General features: G+C 39.7%; 1 protein-coding gene across 2 annotated transcripts in view; it reads right to left on the bottom strand.

Moving 5' to 3' along the window:
* LOC147152102 (insulin-like) overlaps window positions 1-20,967 on the bottom strand; it is a 70,037-nt gene that overhangs the window by 47,303 nt on the left and 1,767 nt on the right. The gene's annotated exons all lie outside the window — the stretch shown is intronic.

The raw sequence follows: 20,967 nt of genomic DNA, 5'->3' as shown, positions 1-20,967 counted from the left end.
AAAGCATCAACTGTCATCACATGCAGGTTTTAAAAATATAAATAGCACTAAAGCACAAAGTTGAAGTAAGCATCACAATTAGATATAAAAAGGCATACTGTGCACGATTAAGGAGGTAGTTAGCTTCCACCCTGTCATGTGGGCAACCCGTCAGAATGATATAAGAGCAGTATAAGCTGAAAGATGTTGAAATGTGGGTCATGATAATGTGACCTTACACATGTGTCTTTGGTCATTAGGTGCACCTGACGGGCCACTTCATCTCCCGGGCCATGTACCTCCCAAAACAAATTGGCAAAAAAAAAAAAAGGAAATGGGAGTTGGCAAGCCAGTATGTCGCATACAATTATTTGTATACAGCCTAATACTTAACATCTGTTTTATGATGAAACATTTAAGATGATCAACTTTGCCTTTAATCACTGTTTACAACATTAACTGCTTCCATTAAGTATTAAGATGCTGAATGAACAAATGCCAAGATTGGGGATAAACTGAATATATCTTTGTGGGGTGAGTGTATTATGATGACACAGCCATGTAAACACCCAAAAGGCTCTGAGGATTTGGAGGTAATCACATTATTGTTGTTGATAAAGATGCATGACGTGTTGTTGAAGTTTCCCCTCAACCAGCTTCAAGTAAATACTCAATGTTTGTCTCCCCCCCCCCCCCCATCAATTTATCCTACAAATAAGAGATACAAAGGTGGGGCCGCATTTAATCCGTGTCTTTTCACTCCAGAAAGTCTTCAATATCAGACATATTTGCTTTGGAAATTAATCTTGGGTGAAGGCTTCATGAGTGCACATAACTTTGTTGGTCTGGTTTTCAGAGGAGAACCTGGGGTTGTTGTTTCATCTTAGTCCCATTTTTTAAAATGTATTTTTTCCTTTATGCAGCCCACAGGATGGTCAAGGGGTAGGAATACATGAATAACTTTCAACAAGAAGTACAATAAAGTATTACTCTCCATCACATAGCATGTGTTGTTGTCATAAAATGATTCCTGTACTTCTGAAATATAAATAAATGACAGCTCTTTCAAAAATGTGGGAAAAAATGTGATTAAAAACATTTTCAGCACTGACATCAATTCAGTGCTATTTAAAATGTGCTGAATGTTTTGCTAACTACCGTCGTCACTCCCACCCTGATTGCTCAGGTGTTTTCTACTTGACAAATTCAAGATGGTGCATTTAGACCTGCTCTATTCTCTTTAGCTCTAGGATAACGTTTTCTGTTGTAAAATTGGTCAATTGAATGTGCATAAGAGATGAGAGGCAGGACACGGTGGCTTACTTCCACTGTCACCATACAGATCACCTTAACGCTATGACTTGTTCTTTTTGCACTTTTTTCTTTTGATATAGGTTTAGCAACTTAACAATGACAAACTACTCCAAGTTAACAGAGGTGGTGGGGTCCTCGTATAGTTCATAACGATTTACATTTTTGTAGACGACAGGTGGCATGTAAGCTGCAATGGAGAGAATGAATATAAAACAGTTAACGTGAATTTGTGATCATCATTGTCATTTGCTAGAGAATAATGAAGTTCACTGAAAGCTGGACATTCTTGCTGGACAAAGCAAGAATGACACTTGTCACTTGAGTGTAAGCAGTCAGGCAGAGACAGAATACAGGTTATCATATTTTGCTAGTGCAGTGAAAACAAGAGCAGCACTATAAAAAAAAAAGTTAACTCTGAAATATGCAATTTACAGTAGTTTCAAGAAATATTTTCTTCAATCTGCCAGCAGATTGCTTATATAGTTTGCTGGCAATTGATTAAGCATTACCAACAACAGGATGTTTGCCACATAAATCATACACTCACCTTGAGAGCTACTTCAGGGGAAAAAATCCATCTCTATTAAATCTGTGAATTATACTTATTATCTCCAGCTTGGAGAGAAATCCAGCAGTAGTTACAGTGAGCATATGCTCATCTCCCTGAGTTGGCACAACAGCTGAATTAGTGGTCGTCTCCTTTAACCGGAAAACACAATATGACAGTGTTTGGCAAGGCCTGTTGTCTCCTAATAACGCAGCCGTGATGTCAAAGCCTGTCAATGGGTCAGAGCGCAGTAGCAGTAGGTGGCAGTGTTGCTCTTCTCACACGTCTTCTGCAACCTTTTTGTTCTCTGCCCAGCTCCAGCCACCACGGATTCATTAGCTTAGAAAATGTCGGGAAGACTTTGGCGCGTTGGCTCTTGTCAGCTTTGGCTCGCCAGCCTTTTCTTCAGACAGATTACTGGATAAATGGATAGCCATAGTCTATATTAATGTGTGGGACGGCAGGAATCGATACGTCTTGTCCAGTAATGGCATTAAGGAACGTTTCTTTTCTTATTATGGTCTCAAACAGTCAAGAAAAAAAATAAGCAACAACAGATCAAGTAATAATTAATAAATTGCATTCTCTGAAACAATTACACTTTCAATGATAGTTTCTTTGCTGTCTATGATGATGAACATGGAAAACAGGGCACAACTTTCGGTACCTGTGCATACAAAATTTGCGGATATACGATAATTCTCAATGTTGAGTTCACAATCTATTGTTAAATTGTTACAAAACATTAATATCTGAGTTATTTCAATCCCGTTGGCATCCGTTTACAGTGAAACCTCTTCTTAAGTTGGCAGATGTTGAGGGTTTACCTTTACCTTCGGGATGTTTGGTATTGATATGCACAAAAATTTGGAGCTTGAATCGCAGCCACGCATGACGCCACGTGATAGTTGAAATGTTGAAGTTAGTCATCATCTTTAATATTGTAAGAAGAATATGACTGTAGAAAACCCATCCATCATCTTTGCAGTCACTTTTCCCTTTTTTTAAGCCAAATTTGTTGATTCTGTTACTGAATCTCATTACCAAAATGTTTACTCAAAAAAAGGTAAAACAAGTGGACGCGCCAACCCCAAACCAAGTGTTTCACTAAATTAAAATAATTCCAGTTTGGTTAGGCGAACTAACTTTGAATACCTAATGTATTCCGCTCTAATCTTTAAATGTTTAAATGTTCTGAGTGGGATTGGACTCGAATGAATAGTTTACATGCTTAAAATAGAACATTGAATAATAGGTGCACTACTACTGGAGAAAGGACAAGAAAAATCTCCCTTTTCTTAATTAATCAATTGTGTTTCCAGTAAAAGAAATTAATTACATAACTAAATAGCTCCAATTAAAAAGACAAATAAGTAATACACTTGGTAATTTTCCAGGTTAGAACATGAATGAAAAACTCAATGAAACATTCGTTAATTAGTGAGAACAATTGGGAGTATTCAAATGCTGCAATGAAGGATGTGTGTAACTGATTACTGCATAACTCGAGGTTACACAGTTTTATTTTTCACGTCACATAATAATGCTTAAATAACTATTAATAATCTCTCTCTCTCTCTCTCTCTCTCTCTCTCTCTCTCTCTCTCTCTCTCTCTCTCTCTCTCCTCTCTCTCTCTCTCTCTCTCTCTCTCTCTCTCTCTCCTCTCTCTCTCTCTCTCTCTCTCTCTCTCTCTCTCTCTCTCTCTCTCTCTCTCTCTCTCTCTCTCTCTCTCTCTCTGTGTGTGTGTGTGTGTGTGTGTGTGTGTGTGTCATTGTCCAAACCGCTTATCCTGTACAGGGTTGCGGGGAGGTGCTGGAGCCTATCCCAGCTGACAATGGGTAAAAGGTGAACCTAAAACGACTGTAGCTATTTTGTCTTGACAGCCCAAGCCAGGGTCTAAAGCCACCACCAACAGTTTCTTGAATCGCAGTTAGCAATCAACCCCCTCCACCACGTTAAGAAGGTGATGCATGCCCAGGATAGTATTTTAGAATCCTCCAAACGTCCACCATTCACTTGCTTTCTACTGCTTTAACTTACAGTGAAGCACATCTCTAAAGAACGGAGCACAATACTGAACCAACTCGTGTACGAGAACATTTTTAGGTCTGATCACAATCTTTTATTTTCAGACAAAGAAACAACTTTAATTGTCCCGCAGGGGCAAAAAAAAAAAAAAAAAGGCTGTTGTGTGCATATTTTAAATTGGGCTCTGGTGTTTTAGAAAGGCCAATATGGGAGCTGTGATTGGCTGCAGAGAGGGCGTCCGCAGGCTTCTAGGGCAGTATTTGCAAACAGTTGGAGACGCAAGAGGAAGCCAAATGAGGAACTTGCAACTTTCAGTGCATGCATACATAATAGCAGGACTGTCAATTAGACAATGATGAGTAAAACTGTGCTGACCTAAATACGGAAGTCAGAGTCTTAGATCATCATTTGGTGTAAAATATCACGATCTTTGACAACCCCCAGATGAAGACAGACTGACAAAAAATATCTGATTATAAATGATTGACTAACAAAAAGGATGACCAGTATGAATATGTTAACCTTGAGTTGAACATTTTGCCCAATGTGCTGAGCAGGCGAAAAAGACTTACTTGAGTTCAATAATGCTAAGTTCTCAAACTCATACTGATGCAGAGTACATATTTTTCTAATCGATTTGGGTGCAAATCCTCCACTGAAGGCAAACAGGACTTAAGCATTCATGGGGGCATACGGACGTCTCTCTATGTTAATAATGCTGTCTTCAGACAAGCTCAGACTATAATGAGGATTCACAGATTCAAATCACAATCTACATATTTCAAAGCCATCAATATCCTGCGGCTCGAGCGCTACGGTTTCCACTTCATCTCTGACTCGGGACGACTTTTTGACCCCAAACACCTCAACGAGGAATCTTTGAAATTATCACTGCTCCCATCACATGATGACAAGACTTTGACTGACCTTTGGCCTCCGAATGCATAAAGCCATGGTTTACAGGAGACATGTTAGCCAGTCGTGATAGAACATGATAGAACAATATCTTGCCAGAAATCTCAAACCCTACAATTACTGTATACGTACATATTGTTGTTAACATTGGAAATGGGAAGCAAATGGCACAAGCTATAAAGCGCTACTTTTTTAAGGAGCCTTGCTATCTTGAGAGTTCATGTCCATATCACTGTGGAGATTTTTTTTGTAGAACTTCATACAACTAAGAACATAATGGACTGAGTAGAAAAACTTTCATTTTTAGTCACATGGAAAAATTTGGACATGCCCAGCTCTGTTAAAGCACTGACCATTGCCCACCTCTGATAAATCCACACATACTTGCCAAAAAAAACCATGCAAGTCCTATGTTCAAAATGTGATTCATTTGTCAGAGGAATGTAGTGATGGGAATGACAGTTCTTTTAAAAATAACCGTTCAGAAGATTTGTTCATCGAATTGTTAAAATGATGACAATCTGCAGCATGTCCGCTGTGTTTTTGAAGTGTGCTGTGGCAGGACTTGCCATTTTTTGGGGAGGGTGTGTAGTAGCTGGGGTTTGAGCGATGCACTGGAATGTTGCTGAAAAATTGTTCAGAGGTGTATGAAGTGTCTAACCAATTTCAAATGAAAATATTTGCGCAATTTATGCTGTCTGCACTGTATTTTCTATGCATTAAGGGCAAATTCCATCTTTAATTTTCGTAATAAATGTTCAATCCAATGGGAATTTGAACGTCAATCCAGTCAGTGTACTTAGCCCAGCCCTTCTCTGTATATTAAACAGTTAGTGTTTATTTAAAGGAGAGCTGGCTAGCAAACTCTCCCTCCGGTCTGATCTCAGCAAATGCAATTTAGCCTCCCATCCCCCCCAAAAGCTAGCTAGAGACAGAATATTGCTCTGATAACCTGTCATATGCTAACATGAGTCTGGAATATTATACTAAAATGCTTCGATATGTATACGCACCTTGGAGCCACATTATCACCTGCTTCCACTTCATTGTAATAAAAGTCCAAACTGCACTCTTTTTTTTGCTCCAACATCTTTTGGTTTATTTTAAGGTTTTGCAACGCTCTCCGCATTTACTTCAAGCTTGTCATAGGAAAAACACCCAAAGCACTATGTAAACAAGGTTTTAGTTAACCATTATTTTTCTGTTTGTTTATTTTAAAAAACAAAAGATCCTTTGGTTGAGCAGACCTTCTAAATGGGGTTAGGTCTTGTTTAAAGCAGCAGTTTGTGCTGAATAATTGGTTTGTGGCTTTGAGGGTGCGTTTGTATAAATGTTTGGATCGAATAGTGCCTGGGGTGTGTTTACCTGTGAAGGCCCACTCCCTCCACTACGTGCCTTTTCTTCCTCTCATCATCCACTACCCCCCTCCTTTTCTCTAATCAGTCCAATGAAGGATATCCTCTGCAGTCCCAAGCCAATGCTTTGCAACAAAGGATTAAACAGTCTGCACATGCACGCGCATACATTGTCAGCTGCGAGACATGGTGGGTGGTAGGAAATAGTCGGAGACAGACACACAATTATGGAGGGTTCAAACGGCACATTGTGAATGTAAATGGTCCTATGAAGATTGTTCCCCATATGAAAAGTTTCAGCACTTTTCAGGTACTATGTATTGCACCTTGCCACGAATTAACCAAATGTCAGAATGTGCATTGCTTCCTAACAAACGCGAGTGGCTGTGAGAAATGTTTTGCGTCGATGAATCGCCACATGTATTGGCTAACAACGCTAGGCGTAATGACCGCTTCTTGATGTGTACATGTGCAGTTGTGTTTCAGTGTGGGAGAAAGTGGCGGATTAGGGGATAATACGTTTGTGTACATGAGAAGAATCCTGAGCAAATGTGAGTGATCCTTGCTCTTTCTGACTCCGGCATCTGACTAATTTCATCCCAAGAACATAGAACAGAGCGGAAGAGCGAGTTCAACTGCATTTACAATTCTAGTGGTGTTGTATGCATATGTGACTGTTTGCTCATCTGCAAATGGCAACCGGGGTGCAGAGTCAGAAACATTAGCGGTTAGTGTTGTCGATGTCAGGCATGTTTTATTTACGCCGAACAGGAAATTACACCACTCAAGCTGTTTGCCAAACTAGAAAGCTTCTGATTTTGTTACCTCTTAGAAGCACTCAGAGGTCTCCAAAAAACAATGTACCAGAAAAATACACATTCCAACGCTGCAGTATCAGAACCAAAACAATCTTGATTTACATGCAATGGCTTTTAGAAGTTTGCGCGGACGATATTACTTGACAGGATGCAACAGAAAATGCATTGTGATTGAACACACCAATGGTTTGTTTCTACAAGGTTTTTTTCAACACTTGACATTGACATGTCATTGTTGGATGACGTTTATTAGAGAGCATGATATGTCACACTTATTTAAATATTATGGTAAATCATAGGAATATCATTCATCCATTTTATTTGTTTTTTTAGCCGCATATCCTGTTCAGCCTCTCTCAGGGGACTTTAGGCGAGAGGTAGCGTGAACCCAGGACTGGTCACCAACCAATTGCAGTGTACATACATTATAGACAATATAATAATAATACTTACGTTCACTCCTTGAGGCAATTTCAATTTCCCAGTTAACTTACCGTAACATTTTGCGAATATAGGAAGACACCGGAATACATGGAGAAAACCTGCAAGCAAGGGGAGAACTCAGAAAGGACTGAGACCGCAATGAAACTAGAACCTTTGACTGTGAGGTTGGCCACATGCCAGTTTCACAGCGGCATTTTCAAATCATTTCAGTAAATACATGAAGTATCGTTTTCAATAGCTAGTTGACAAACCTTGTCTAAGTATTTAATTGGCATTAGCAATACGAGTTACAGTATGTATACATGAGAAATTGGATTAAGTGAACAATTCCCAAATCTGTTCCCCCACCTTACTCTCAGGCGTACTAATAATATGCAATGAAGACTTAATTGTGAACTGAAATTACGAATTCATCAGGTCATAATTGATATTAACGGAAAACAATGATGCATTTAAAGTTCTGGTGATGTTTATTTTGTTAGTGTAAATTCCACTAGATCCACTCTCAAAACCATGTTGTGAATTATTGCGTGCCACTCCTTTGCTTCTCTCATGCTTGTGAATGTAAAACAGTTCCAACCCACCTTTCTCACAACCTTGAGAGCCATTGCATGTCTGTTTAAATCAGACTCTTTTATGACCTGGCACCACATTCAGACATGAGACTGAATAAAATGACGGCAGCGGTGTTTTACAAGCTGGAGAGGAATAGCGCCATCGTGCAGCATGTTGTCCATTGGCTGACTCCTTATTTACAGTTGATGGAGTTATTAAAACAAAAGTCACTGGCTTGTCACGTGCGGTGGCTGTTACATCTCTTTGGCAAAGACAGTAAAGCACATCGTCACTGCACTGCAATGGTCACGCCTTTTTCCTTGGAAGCTGGCAATAGTGGCAACTCCTTTTGCTGAGTCTGACGCGATAGAAATCTTGCATCTCCGAATCTTAGTTTTAAAAGGTTTAATGATAAAAAAAATAAAAACACAAAAAAATTCCTTGTCTATTTCTATTATAATCAGCTTAACTGGTCGGTGATTCTTTCATGCGCCTGACGTCGGTCAGAAAACTGTGTCACCACCACCCGACCTTCTGAATGAGAAAAACGGCCCGTCACATGATTAATGTCATGTCATCTTCCAAACCGCTTATCCTATACAGGGTCGCGGGGAATTGCTGGAGCCTATCCCAGCCGTCAATGGGCGAAGGCAGACTACACCCCGAACTGGTCGCCAGCCAGTCGCAGGGCACACATAGACACTGTCACTGAGCGGGAATCGATCCCACGCTGCCCGCACACAACTCAGGCGTGTGTACCACTACACTATCAGTGGACCACATGATTAATATGTATCCCATATTCAACTACTACTACTCACATGCATTACTCAGTAGTGATTAAATGCTATTTCTATACACGATACTAAACTAACATTTCTTCTTTCATGAATTAACACATTGTGTATCTCAGAATAATATTTTAAGAATATAACACTAAAAATAATGAAAATGCGGCACGGTGGTCGACTGGTTAGCACGTCCGCCTCACAGTTCAGAGGTCGTGGGTTCGATCCCGGCTCCGGCCTCCCTGTGTGGAGTTTGCATGTTCTCCCCGTGCCTGCGTGGGTTTTCTCCGGGCACTCCGGTTTCCTCCCACATTCCAAAAACATGCATGGTAAGTTGATTGGATACTCTAAATTGCCCCTAGGTGTGATTGTGAGTGCGGATGTTTGTCTCTGTGTGCCCTGCGATTGGCTGGCAACCAGTTCAGGGTGTCCCCCGCCTACTGCCCAAAGCTGGGATAGGCTCCAGCACGCCCCGCGACCCTTGTGAGGAGAAGCGGTACAGATAATGGATGGATGGAAAATAGTGAAAATCAAAATAAATATATAATTTCCCAATATGGCTCTTACACTGCCGTAACAGCTGCTGAAGGCCACCACTTCATCAAACGTAAAAAGTAGTTTTTTGGTGGCACCTCGGTTTATGAACAACCAGGTTGTCAACAATTTGGTTTATGGACTAAATTTTCTTTTAAAAAATGACTGGTTGACGCACTGTTTTCAGTTCACCAACAGTCTTGACATGGTCGCAAATGGCTCAATTGTGCTTTTTCTTGCACCGTGTAAACTTCATTGGCTCTGCATGGGCATCACATATTGTAGCCATCTTTGTTTGATGATCACTCTGTATGATAATCAGATTACACTGGTCAACAGCAAATTTTAATCTGAGATGATTTTATATGTTCCTAAATGTATTGTTGATGCTGATTTAAAAAAAAAACAGCTCTTTGACATATTTTCATTTTTTGTTTTTACCAATAAAAGTTTGTGCAATATGGATTTTACCATGCATTGCAATTTATAGGTATGATGTTTGGTCCAATCAGGTAGAGCTTAGAAGGACATTTTTTTTTTGCTTAAAGCGGAAGTCAACCCAAACATCTTTTTTTCAAGCATATGTTCCTAGCAGGCCCACTAGTTGAAACACGGCATTGTGATTAATTTTGCTTTTGTGGAATCTAAGTTAAGTAGCAAAATGCACTCGTTTTTAGCCATCTCTGGGGGCGGCCATTTTGTCTTCTGTCACCTGAAAATGACATCACAACTGCTCACAACGACCAATCACGGCTGACCTGTTTTCTGAATCTGAGCCGTGATTGGTCCTTGTGAGCAGTTGTGATGTCATTTTCAGCCGACAGAAGACAAAATGGCCGCCCCCAGAGATGGCTAAAAACTAGTGGATTAACACTTATTCCACAAACGCAATATTTAGCAGAATGCCTTATTTCAGCTAGTGGGCCTGCTGGCAACGTATTCTGAAAAATATATGTTTGGGTTTTCAGCTTTAAATTATTTTTGTGATTACATGCCTGATTTGCATTTGCACTCATTACACGTATATCATGTTGATTATATGCCTGTTTAGCTAGATTTCAGTGAGATTGTTTGTGGTAGACTTTTAACTGTTGGCACTTAGCCAATCTAGCTCATTGCAAATGCACTCAGGGACAGTTGTAACAACTTGCGTGACATTTTAAAATGATACAAATGTACCTTTAAGCTAAATTTGACTTGAATACATCAGTACAAATGGTGATTATTATTGGAAAAACAATTGGCCATAGAATAATCCAGCCACTATTGAGGAACATATCTTTGCACCTTCACTCATAAATGATCATCCAGGTCCGGCTGTACCGACCAAGCAAGCTTGTGCTCGAAGCCTCGGCCCCAGCTTCTACACTGACTGCTAAACTTCTGCTCCAGCTATGAACCACCAGTCAAAAAGCCACAGTCTCCACTGAAGACACATTGACGTGGATGAGCTTTAGTCAAATAGTAGCTCAGCACGTACCAAAAGCCAAACAACATAAACTCCCTTTAACATAAAGGGAGAGTGAAAAACAGAAATAACTACCGTGCCTATCAAGCTGACACTGGAAGTAGATTTTCAGTGAATTCAGTAAAGGCAATACCGAAAATAAATTTGCCCCCTCCCAAAAAAAGTTTGTTGGATAGTGCACACTGCACAGTGGCACCTTTTGTGAAATGTTATTCACATAAAGATTAATATATATTTTAAGTCCTATACTCTGCAGAAACACAGACATTTTGTTTACATGTTTTGAGGAAAAAAAGCTTTTCAATATTTTTTGTCATCACCACTGCCTTTATCTGATAATGTTACATTTCACCCCAAGGTACAGTATGCTGCAAGTGCCCTGGACCACGGGGTCAGGTGTAACAGTCCACTCTCTGTCTTTTAGATTACTTCATGTTTGTTCTGTTTGTTTTACACAGGCATTTCCCATGCCGTTTATTAGTAGCCACTTGAAACTCGTTTGCATAGCAGTTTGAACAGACGCCATCAAAAAGAGCTCAAAGTTAGGGACACAAATGTAAAAAAAAATGCTCTAATTGTCCCCGGTATCGCCAATGGAGCTGTCTCAGGGAGAGTAGGTGCCATGCCATTGAAAATTGGGAAGTTGGGGTCGGCGCCCAAGAACCATTAAGTCACAAAAATGGGGACGATCTGTGTAACCCACACCATCATACTGGATCATAGGATAGTTTTTTATTAGTGAGTGTACCTCACACAGGACATGAGCTATTTTAAATAACCTCAACATCATCAAGGCACACTCTGAGGTGCCATTTGGTGTACCCACAGGGATACGCTGGGTCTCACTGGCAGCTGGGATTAAAGAACAAAGTAAATCATAGGATTAGTCGTGTAAGATAAATGGGCCGGTGTCTTGAACGCGACCATTTTGTTTTTCCTTTGTCTTTACCCTGTCTCTCCATTTTCTTTATGTTCTTTATTGACACACTGTTGGGAGCGGCCAGAGAGTGATATCTTGTTTGGCTTCTGACAGCACCACTTGGAGAGGAAAATGAAAAGCGATGGTGATAACACGGAGACTCACACATTCACATACGCCTCCTGCCGGCCTGTCCACCCCACACTGTTTGTGGGCAATTCAGGTCTGGCAATTTAGGGTCGAATTAAAGTAGCAGGAAAAGGCTGAAATTGGGACATGAGGCAAAAAAAGGGAGAGAAGGGGGGAAAAACAGCCTCTGGAGTGATTCGTGGAATGGTGGGGGGCAGATGTAATTTTCACAGAACGATAGGGAAGTGATGTCATTTTCAGGGTGCAATTTGTATGTTTGAGTGTTTTCTCTGCATGCCTGTTTGAACAATGGAGATGCCAAAGCAGTGTTCAATGCATGATGGTTTAGTCATCAAACTAGTGACAAAAAACATGATTCAGACATTTTTTGCCACAAAATTGATGCAACCTTTCCTTATGCAAACCGTCAAAATAAAAGTAGTTTGGGCTTAGTTTGGTCATACAATGTTTTTTTTGTTTTTTTAATCTGACTATATATCACATGAGCCTTCATTTTAAGTGTTTTTCATTTTCATAGCCTGGTGATAAAACACAGTCCCTAATATGTGGGATCTTAATTGAGTAACCTTCTAAAAGTAGTTGTTGAACTAGACAACCTGATATGTGAGGCAGGACAACATTGGTGATGCATTACGGTCTGTCTGGGCTGTCTTGGTAGACAATTAGTGTGACAGATAAATTAAATAATACGAGGCCATATTCTGCAGGAGATGGATTCCTCCTGCCTAAGCTTATATCAATTTATGAGGTGTGTTGGGTCTTTTCAGATCAGAATAAGGAGATACATTAAACGTTTATGTCTTAATAATTGAAAGCTTTAATGGGAGTTTTCTCAAAGTGACACAAGGACTTTTTGTTTTTAATTTAAGTTTGATTACAAACTTTGCTACCAATGATAGAGACGAAAAGTCACAATGACAAACTGGTTTTGCAAACTAATAACACAGCCTTTGTAAGGTGGTTGGATCCTATGGTGGCCCTGAAGTGAAAAACACATAGACAAAACACAAATTCACACACACAAAAAAAAATCACAAACACAAAAACCTAAATGCAACAGTAAGTCCATCCATCCATCCGTCCGTCCGTCCGTCCGTCCATCCATCATTTTCTAAACTGCCAAAAACTAAACACATCAAATCAGATGTCACAAAGACAAATATCCAGAGCTGGGCATTTTACTAAAAATTGAGCGTCCTTTATTTGTCATCCGTCTGCAGCGTGGGTACCGTTCTGTCGTCCGTCATTCATCTTTAGGCCGGTCGGCCTCTGATTTTAAACGGCTGTCCGTCAGCGATTCTGACTGCAAACTTCAATAGCCCCCCTGCTGGCCGATATTTGAACAGAAAGAGTGACTCACAGTGACTCTGCGCCATCTAAGCCTCTTCACAGCCTGGTCCCTCTCTCGAATCTGTCCCCCAAGAAACAACAATTCACTATTGTTCCTCGCCATGCTCGCCGCGGCCATCGAAACCTCGCTGCGAAAAATAGACTAAAAACGGATTAAATCATAGGCTTCTGGCTATGCTTAGTCCGTCTATTTTTTTAAATTAATTTTACCTGTCATTCGTCAACCGTCAGCAAAACGGGCGTCCGTCAGAGGCGGACAGACGGACCGGTCCGTCAAATAGACGGAATGTCCAGCCCTGCAAATAACTAAACAGTAAATCAATAAATCACAAACACAAAAACTAAACACAACACCAAATATATAATCAAGACAAATAACTGAACTAAAACATACCAAAAAGGTAATTAGAACGGCAAATCAAAATAACACATTAACATATGACTCATTTTCCCACCGGGAGTGGTTGGTGCATGCGGGGAGGGCAGGGGGAATCTAACTCATTGCTGTTTGTATGAGAGGGATGACTTGAATGGACGTACACACCGTTCGTCGGAGTCAATTGTATTAGGCAGAGCACATGGACAATATTAAAAAAAAAAAAAAGAAAAGAAAAAAAGATAACTATGTCACTATGGTGAATGCGTACCTTCCTTATGTTATTGAACACATTGTGGGTGTAAATAACCAAAATCCTTTTTTGGAACAGCAGTAGCGATTATTTAATTTTGAAATTTGCATTTACATTTGGCACTTCCTGTTTGGCGCAATTTGAAAAAAAAGAAAGAAAAAAAAAGTTGCTTGATAGCATTAACTTGGTCCAAGAGCCTCAGTAAATTTTACAATTTTATAGTGGCAGCCCCTCCAAAGAGGCAAAAGGTGCGTAATTTATGTATATGAGTATTTGTGTTTGTAAACATCGAGTGTTGAATGTGAAATATGTTTTCTAATCGTTTGCTGTATGTTTTGAAATGTGTTTCAGCTCTTACGGTGATCAGGCCACGAATACAGCGATTAGGCCACAAATTATTACTCGATCATGGGTAAATGTTGCTCAAAAAACAAATGCCAAAAAATCATCAGTTTCATCCTTGATCCGAGGGCATGCTACAGTGGGTCAGGTGGTTAAAATTTTCAGTCATCTCTGGGCTTGTCATTCGACCTTGACGTTTTGACCCCAAACCGTGTGTTTTCAAAGATATGAATGGTAGATAAAGTAATCAAGTTTTTTTTGTCTGGAGTGTGAGACCACAAAAGTCAAACACCAACCAACCAGTTATTTTGCTTGTTTAAATTACAAAGGAAATAGCATTCTTTACACAGTAACTTGCAGTAAAAACAAGATTCCACGTTAAAGGCCACATGTAGGCTTGAATTGATTAGAAATATTAATGCATGTTCTTCAGTGGATGATCTTAGTCATTTGTAATATGCCATTTATTCTGTATATTTTTAAATGTTAAAATGTCAGTCTGTATAAGAGCTTCCTTGCCCTTTTTCAACGCCATCATTGTCCAACTTTTAATCAAAGTCAGAAGCAGAGACGAATGTCACATTTAATTGCTTCATCTATAGTAAAAGTGAGAGCTGGTGCTGAATTAATTCAAGTAAAGCCAATTATGTCGTGTGTTGACAACAAACACAGCAGGGTAGGTGCTCATTTTTAAACTCAATTTTTTCCCCCCATTCTTGGCACTGAACACACATTGCAATGGCTTTTAATATGGTTCATAGCAGCGATCCTCAATGAAAAGTTCAATAGGTCCAATTCTGGGCAATTTCTACATGTCGAGGTAGTGAACCTGTTTGTAACAGGCATTCTAATTGTGTTCAAAATATTTTATAATAACATCATACACACTTATTGTAAAATGAAATTCTACAATATGACGTTGCAATTCTATGCTATTGCAGCAATATTTACTGTTGATCATCACATCGAGTGTAATTGGTTGTTTGTCTAAAATGTGCATTGCAATTGGCCTTGCTACCAGCATAGGGGGTACACAGCTCCCCGTCCAAAGCCAGCCAGGTAAGTGGCAGAGAAAATGTTGGCCATCGTATGTGCCCTGCGATGGGCCAGGATGTACCCCAGCTCTCAATTGGGACAGGCTCCAGCCCACTGCCACAACAAGTGCTGTCGAAAATGGATGACCAGAAAAGCTGTGCCTTTCAAATTACAGGCATTTGTCCAAATGATTTCTAGGTCTGTACAGCATGTTCAGCTATAATAGGATTGGGCAGGGAGATAGTTGAAGGAGATTATTATTAGCTCAGACAATCAGGTATTCCGACGCGCCAGTGGCTAATCAACGGTATGATCTAATTGTCAACATTTTTAATGCACACTGTAGGTCAAGCCTATATGAAATCAGTCACTGTGACCTCACTAAGTTTATTTGTCACGCATTGGTTGACTCCCCGATTCACCTGTTTGCCCTTGTGAATCCCAGCAGGGATTTTAATTTCTTGATGGAAGGTTACCTCCAAGTATAAAACACAACAACAACTTTATAGAACACCTGTGGGAGGGGCACTTCACAAGTCGATTGGCTGTGTGGTTTTAGATGCTGTATTAGCAAGAGTGACATATGTGGGAAAATAACAAACAATTTAAGGCTTCCAGAACTGGTTTGTAATCATTTTAATTTGTCATTATAGTGAGTGCTTAGTTTTGTTTTTAGCAAAATGTTTAGCTGAAGTTAATTTGTATTACTTTCAGTATATGTTTGAGCTGTTTTTTTTATATATGGAGTATTTGTCGACTGCCACAACAAAGTAAAGTAAACTACAATTCCCAAACGACCTCCCTTCTTCTGCACGGCAGACAGTAAGACCAAAATAACAACATGTGAAACGAACCCCAAAGTATGACATTAACTGCAAAGATTAAAACAAAGGACATTTTCGCACTGTAGTTAGTTTTTGTTGAAACGTGAAATGTAGTTTCAGTTAGTTATCATTTCTTAAAAGGCATTCTCATTTTTATTTAATTTTGTTAATGAAAGCGATTTTTCCATTTTGAATTTATTTCCTTGATTTTCTGTAACTGTAATGACTTGTTGCTCTAGACTCCCACTAAAACCATGGGAACTTGCCTGCAAGTGGCAGTGGGCATATTACGCCATGTTGTGACACTGAAACAAAAGGCACAAGTAGTCAAGTAGTGAGGTTTAAAAAAAAAAAAAAAAAACATTGTTGCGAGTTACTTTGAGCTGCTGGGCTGATTTTAATGGCACATTATGTTCGGCCATAATTGTTGCAATACATATGTGATGACTCTGCAGTAATTCCAAAGGTGCCATTAGATTTGGTCATAATTAGTTGATAAAATGATGAGTCAACAACAGTTGTCCAGTGTTAATACTCAATTAACACTTAGTTTTACGAGCCTACTAAAACTTTGCCCATTTGCATGCATTTTGCATAGCCAGACTGGTAGACCCTGACTTAAAGAAGTAGTGATAAATCTCTTTGCAAGGGATGACTTTTATTCTTTTGGGGGCTGTTGGAATTCTGCAGACATCCAAGTCTCATTCTCTTGGCTGTTTTCACATGCACGTATGCCTTTGAATTAGACTAGGTGGTTATATCACTTTAACTCATGCATAAATAGGTAAAAGACAATCAATTGTTGCCCGTGTGGGCAAGCATATGTGTGTGTCCTGCCGACTTGGCTTCTTGTGCTGTTCTTGTGCCTCTGCTGAGGATGCACTTTCATCTGAGGGTTGCACGAGGTCACTCTCTGACAGTGCCCACACACAAACACACACTCTCACAGATTCACAAGTGCACGGTTGTACCCGACCTGACATTTGACTCAAATATGGATTTTGTTGCTGCTGAAGGAAGTCCATCTCCCGGTGACATTTACTTGGGGTCACCAGAAATGTGGTAGTTATTAGGGGTGTAAATCTCCCCAATAAAGACGATTCGATACGCAGCTCGATACATGGAGTGCGATTCGATTCAAAGACGGTTGGATTTTAAAGTGGAACGATTCTATTCGGTTCGATTCAGTAGTATTACAATTCAATTTGAATCGGTGTAGAGATGGAACAATTATTTGATCAATCTGCAACTACAGTGATACCTCTACTTTCAAAATTAATTGGTTCTGGAAGAAATTTCTTAAGCACAAAATTTTTAAGTAGAGACATATTTTCCATGTAAATGCCATAATCTGTTCCAAGCCCCCCAATATTCAGACATAAATGTTTTATATAGCATAAAAACGCATCAAAACATGTAACAAATACATGTTACAATTAGATTATTGCACAATAAATGTGAGTTGTGCATATTGTAAATAACAAAGAATAGAGTAAAGAATAAAAATGATGGTCGTTTACCTTTTAATTGCTGTCCTCACCGCTTTTTGCCCTCTTTGGTTCATGTTCTCGCTCAGAAGTGGTTTTTGCCCGGCATTTTGTAAACAACTGATTTAATAATGTGCCGACTGTCGATACATTACGGTCATATTCTTTGGCAAGATCAACCAAAGGCAACCCTTTTTCATATGTTTCTATTATCTCTTGCTTTGTTTGTATGGACAAAAAAAAGATTTTCTCCTTTTTTTCCTTTACTCGTTTCTAATTCACGTAAAACCATCGGAACACCTCATGGGGGGCGAATGACGAGGACGCTGCATAGACATATCTATCACATATATATCTATCTACCTGTCTATCTACACACATAGACACATACGGTAGAGGTCCCTCTCAGCCAATGGGATGCCAGGAAGATGCTAGGTAATAGCCAATGGCAGAGCAGCTATGAGTATGTTGCGTTCAGGAAACTCCAGAGCTGCAAGTAGCAGTCCATACTGTTATTTTTACCTTTCGTATCCTGAAATTTATTTCGTAACAAGAGGCAATATCTTCCTGTTGAGGCGTTTCGTAACTTGAAAATTTCGTATGAAGAGACGTTCGTAAGTTGAGGTACCGCTGTATTCATTAACAAATTAATTGATAATAATTTTGATATGATTAACAGCCTAAATACCTAAATATAAAATGATCCAAATTCTTGGAATTCGCACATTCGCAAACATTTACTTTTACTCTGGAAAAAGTTATCAAGTGCGATTGGCTGGCGACCAGTTCAGGGTGTACCGCACGCCCACGACCCTGGCGACGATAAGCGGTTCAAACAGTTTTAACAATGTTTTGACATGTTGCAGGACAAAACAGGAAGCAAATAATAATTTATGTGCATTTTCTGCAGACAATTTGAAAGAATGTCCTGTTTCCGAAGAAAAGGATTGGAAATTAACATCCGTTTTAATACAATGAATCCATTATTGATCATTAATTTGCATTAACTACAAATCGATTCCATTTTGCACAGCTCAGTTATGGAGTGTGATGCAATGAGATTCTTGTTGAACGTAGCCACTTTAAAATATGCATTAACTTGTCAGTACTGTAAATGCGGCATTTCCTGCAAAGAGATTAATCACAGACTAGAAAATGTGTACCACGTCCCGAAAGCCCTTATTCTCCACAACAATACAATACGACTTTATTTATACAGCGCATTTCATAACAGCTACAGCTGTAAAAAATAACTTCATTTATCCAAGTTGTTGCGGGTATTGTGACGGCTTGTGCCTGGCGTGGGTGTGGTGGGTGTTGTGTTCGCTGATTGTAACATTAGATGGCACTGTTGATACGCAGATACCATCGAGATGAGAGAAGCGAAGAAGCTGAGTTCTATAATGGCGACTGAAGTGAAGCTTACGCGAAGGGTTTGCTTACAAGCAACTGTTGATAGCCAGTTGAGTAAATAGAAATAATTTGGCAACACTCTGGCCTTGTTATTGGAATCCCGACACCACAGTGTGTGCATGCGTGAAGAAGAGAGCGGAAGAGACTGAAGGTGCGTGTGCGCTGGTGTGACGAGAGAGGATAGGGACGAGTGAGAGAATATTAAGTTAAGTATAAGAAGCGAGAGGGGAAGGTGTGCCAAATTAAGCGAGACTTAAGTGCAACCCTTGTCTCCCTGTGACATGTGTTTCCAGGCTTCTTGGGCTCTACCCTTTCGACGCCGCAATCCCGGAGGCAACTCCGGCCTTGGAGAAAATATCCCCTGCGCCTCCCGACTACGGTTAGGCAAAAAAAAAAAAAAAAAACAGGGACTTATAACAAAGTCATTTTTAATCAATCGTTTAGGTTGTCTTATAAATCAGTTTTCTGCAGCTGTGCATCAGCAACATAAAACTGATTCATCACATTTTGACCGGGCCATTGGCCGGTTCAGGCTATTTTATACCGGTTCTTTATTCCGTCAACCGATGCACTCGCATCGTTTTAATTAAAACCGAATTTTCAGTCGAAATCTTTTTTTTTTTTTTACACCTAGTAGTTCTGGTCAGTTTCTTAACTTCTGAATGGGCGATCACAGTGACTTTCTATTTACAGTAAATGCTGTGGGGGGGGGTTGATTTGGGGGGATTACATGTATAGGGATGTGGGTATATTGATTAAGAATAGTCACTTGACGAACTCTGGCTGCGGTAAATGTCTCTAAACGCAGCACTAATATCGTCTAATTGAGCTGTGACAGCACTGCTCTTAAAGTATTGGATTTTGTTTACTTGCACCCATGGTACTGCTGTTATCTTGTTTGCACTTTTCTTTATTTTGAGGTCTTTTGGCGGACTTTTGAGATCTCCTGAGAGGCTTGCTCCACTTTCTCTTAAAAAGTAAGACTCCAAAATAATAGGGGAAATCAATATGCTAGTGCTGCAATTGCAAAATACCACACAAGGACACGCTGTATATGCTTGTGTTATGTCTCTATAGGCATAGTTTTAGTGAGTGGAAACACTTGGGAGGATTTAAATCAGGCTGCTATGCAGAGGCCTCACCTTCTATTTCGCATATTAATTTCTTATATTCCGTGTAGACAGAAAAAAACACTTAATTCCTATTTGACTCGCTTTTACTGTTTCGACACTAAACTCAAAATATATCTACAAGCAGCATCCATTAGCTGGGGAATCTATCTAATTAAAATGAAGTATCGCTGGAAGAAAATGTATGAACAAGACAAAAAAACTTGCAAAAAAGGAAAGCAACCCATTGTACCATTAGAAATGAGCTCTAAAGAAGGAAAGACAATCATTGCCCACCAATCTTTTCTGAGTGATCAAAACCTAAAGTAAACTAAAACCCACCTAAAGTGTCAATTGAGACTCTTACGTGTTCAATGTCCCAAGTCATTTTATGACCCTACTGTGATTTTACAGCACAGTTCAATCATCTCTGCGACGTAGTCACTGGAGACGGAAGAGAAAAAGCAGAGTGCAAGCTGTTCAATTAATGAATTAGAAACAAAGCCTTTGGTCTGTGATGTGTGTTTTCAATAACTCGCCACACATATCCAGCTAAAATAAAATGCACACGTTCTCATAGACCCTGTAAAATGGATTCAGCAGGTTTGTGCAATTGGAAGTCAAACAATGGCTTTAAACAATTACTTGATTATTAAAGGGATGGTGGATGGCCATGTTTTCACTAACAAGTTCATTTTATATATTTTTTGAACAGGGAAATGGAGAGAGTTGTCATTTTCTATTTTATCAATAAATTTGGGAGAAATTAGGAAATAAGTGACTCCGTGAATAACGCCTCTTGTTGATGAGGAGAATGGCCGCACCGCCTACCGTTCTATCCTTGTTCGGTCGGAGTCACTGGAGGGACCGATTACAAACTCTCCATTGGAAATCATTGTACTTTCATTGCTTATACCGTCCAAAAACGATGATCAATTGGCACCAAAATTTATGTGGACATCC

The sequence above is a fragment of the Filicampus tigris genome, chromosome 2 (assembly GCF_054856515.1).
Source record: "Filicampus tigris isolate MCC_2025a chromosome 2, RoL_Ftig_1.0, whole genome shotgun sequence".
Lineage (NCBI taxonomy): Eukaryota > Metazoa > Chordata > Actinopteri > Syngnathiformes > Syngnathidae > Filicampus > Filicampus tigris.
Note: the sequence above shows the minus strand (reverse complement) of the source record. Positions and strands in the feature narration are given on the sequence as shown.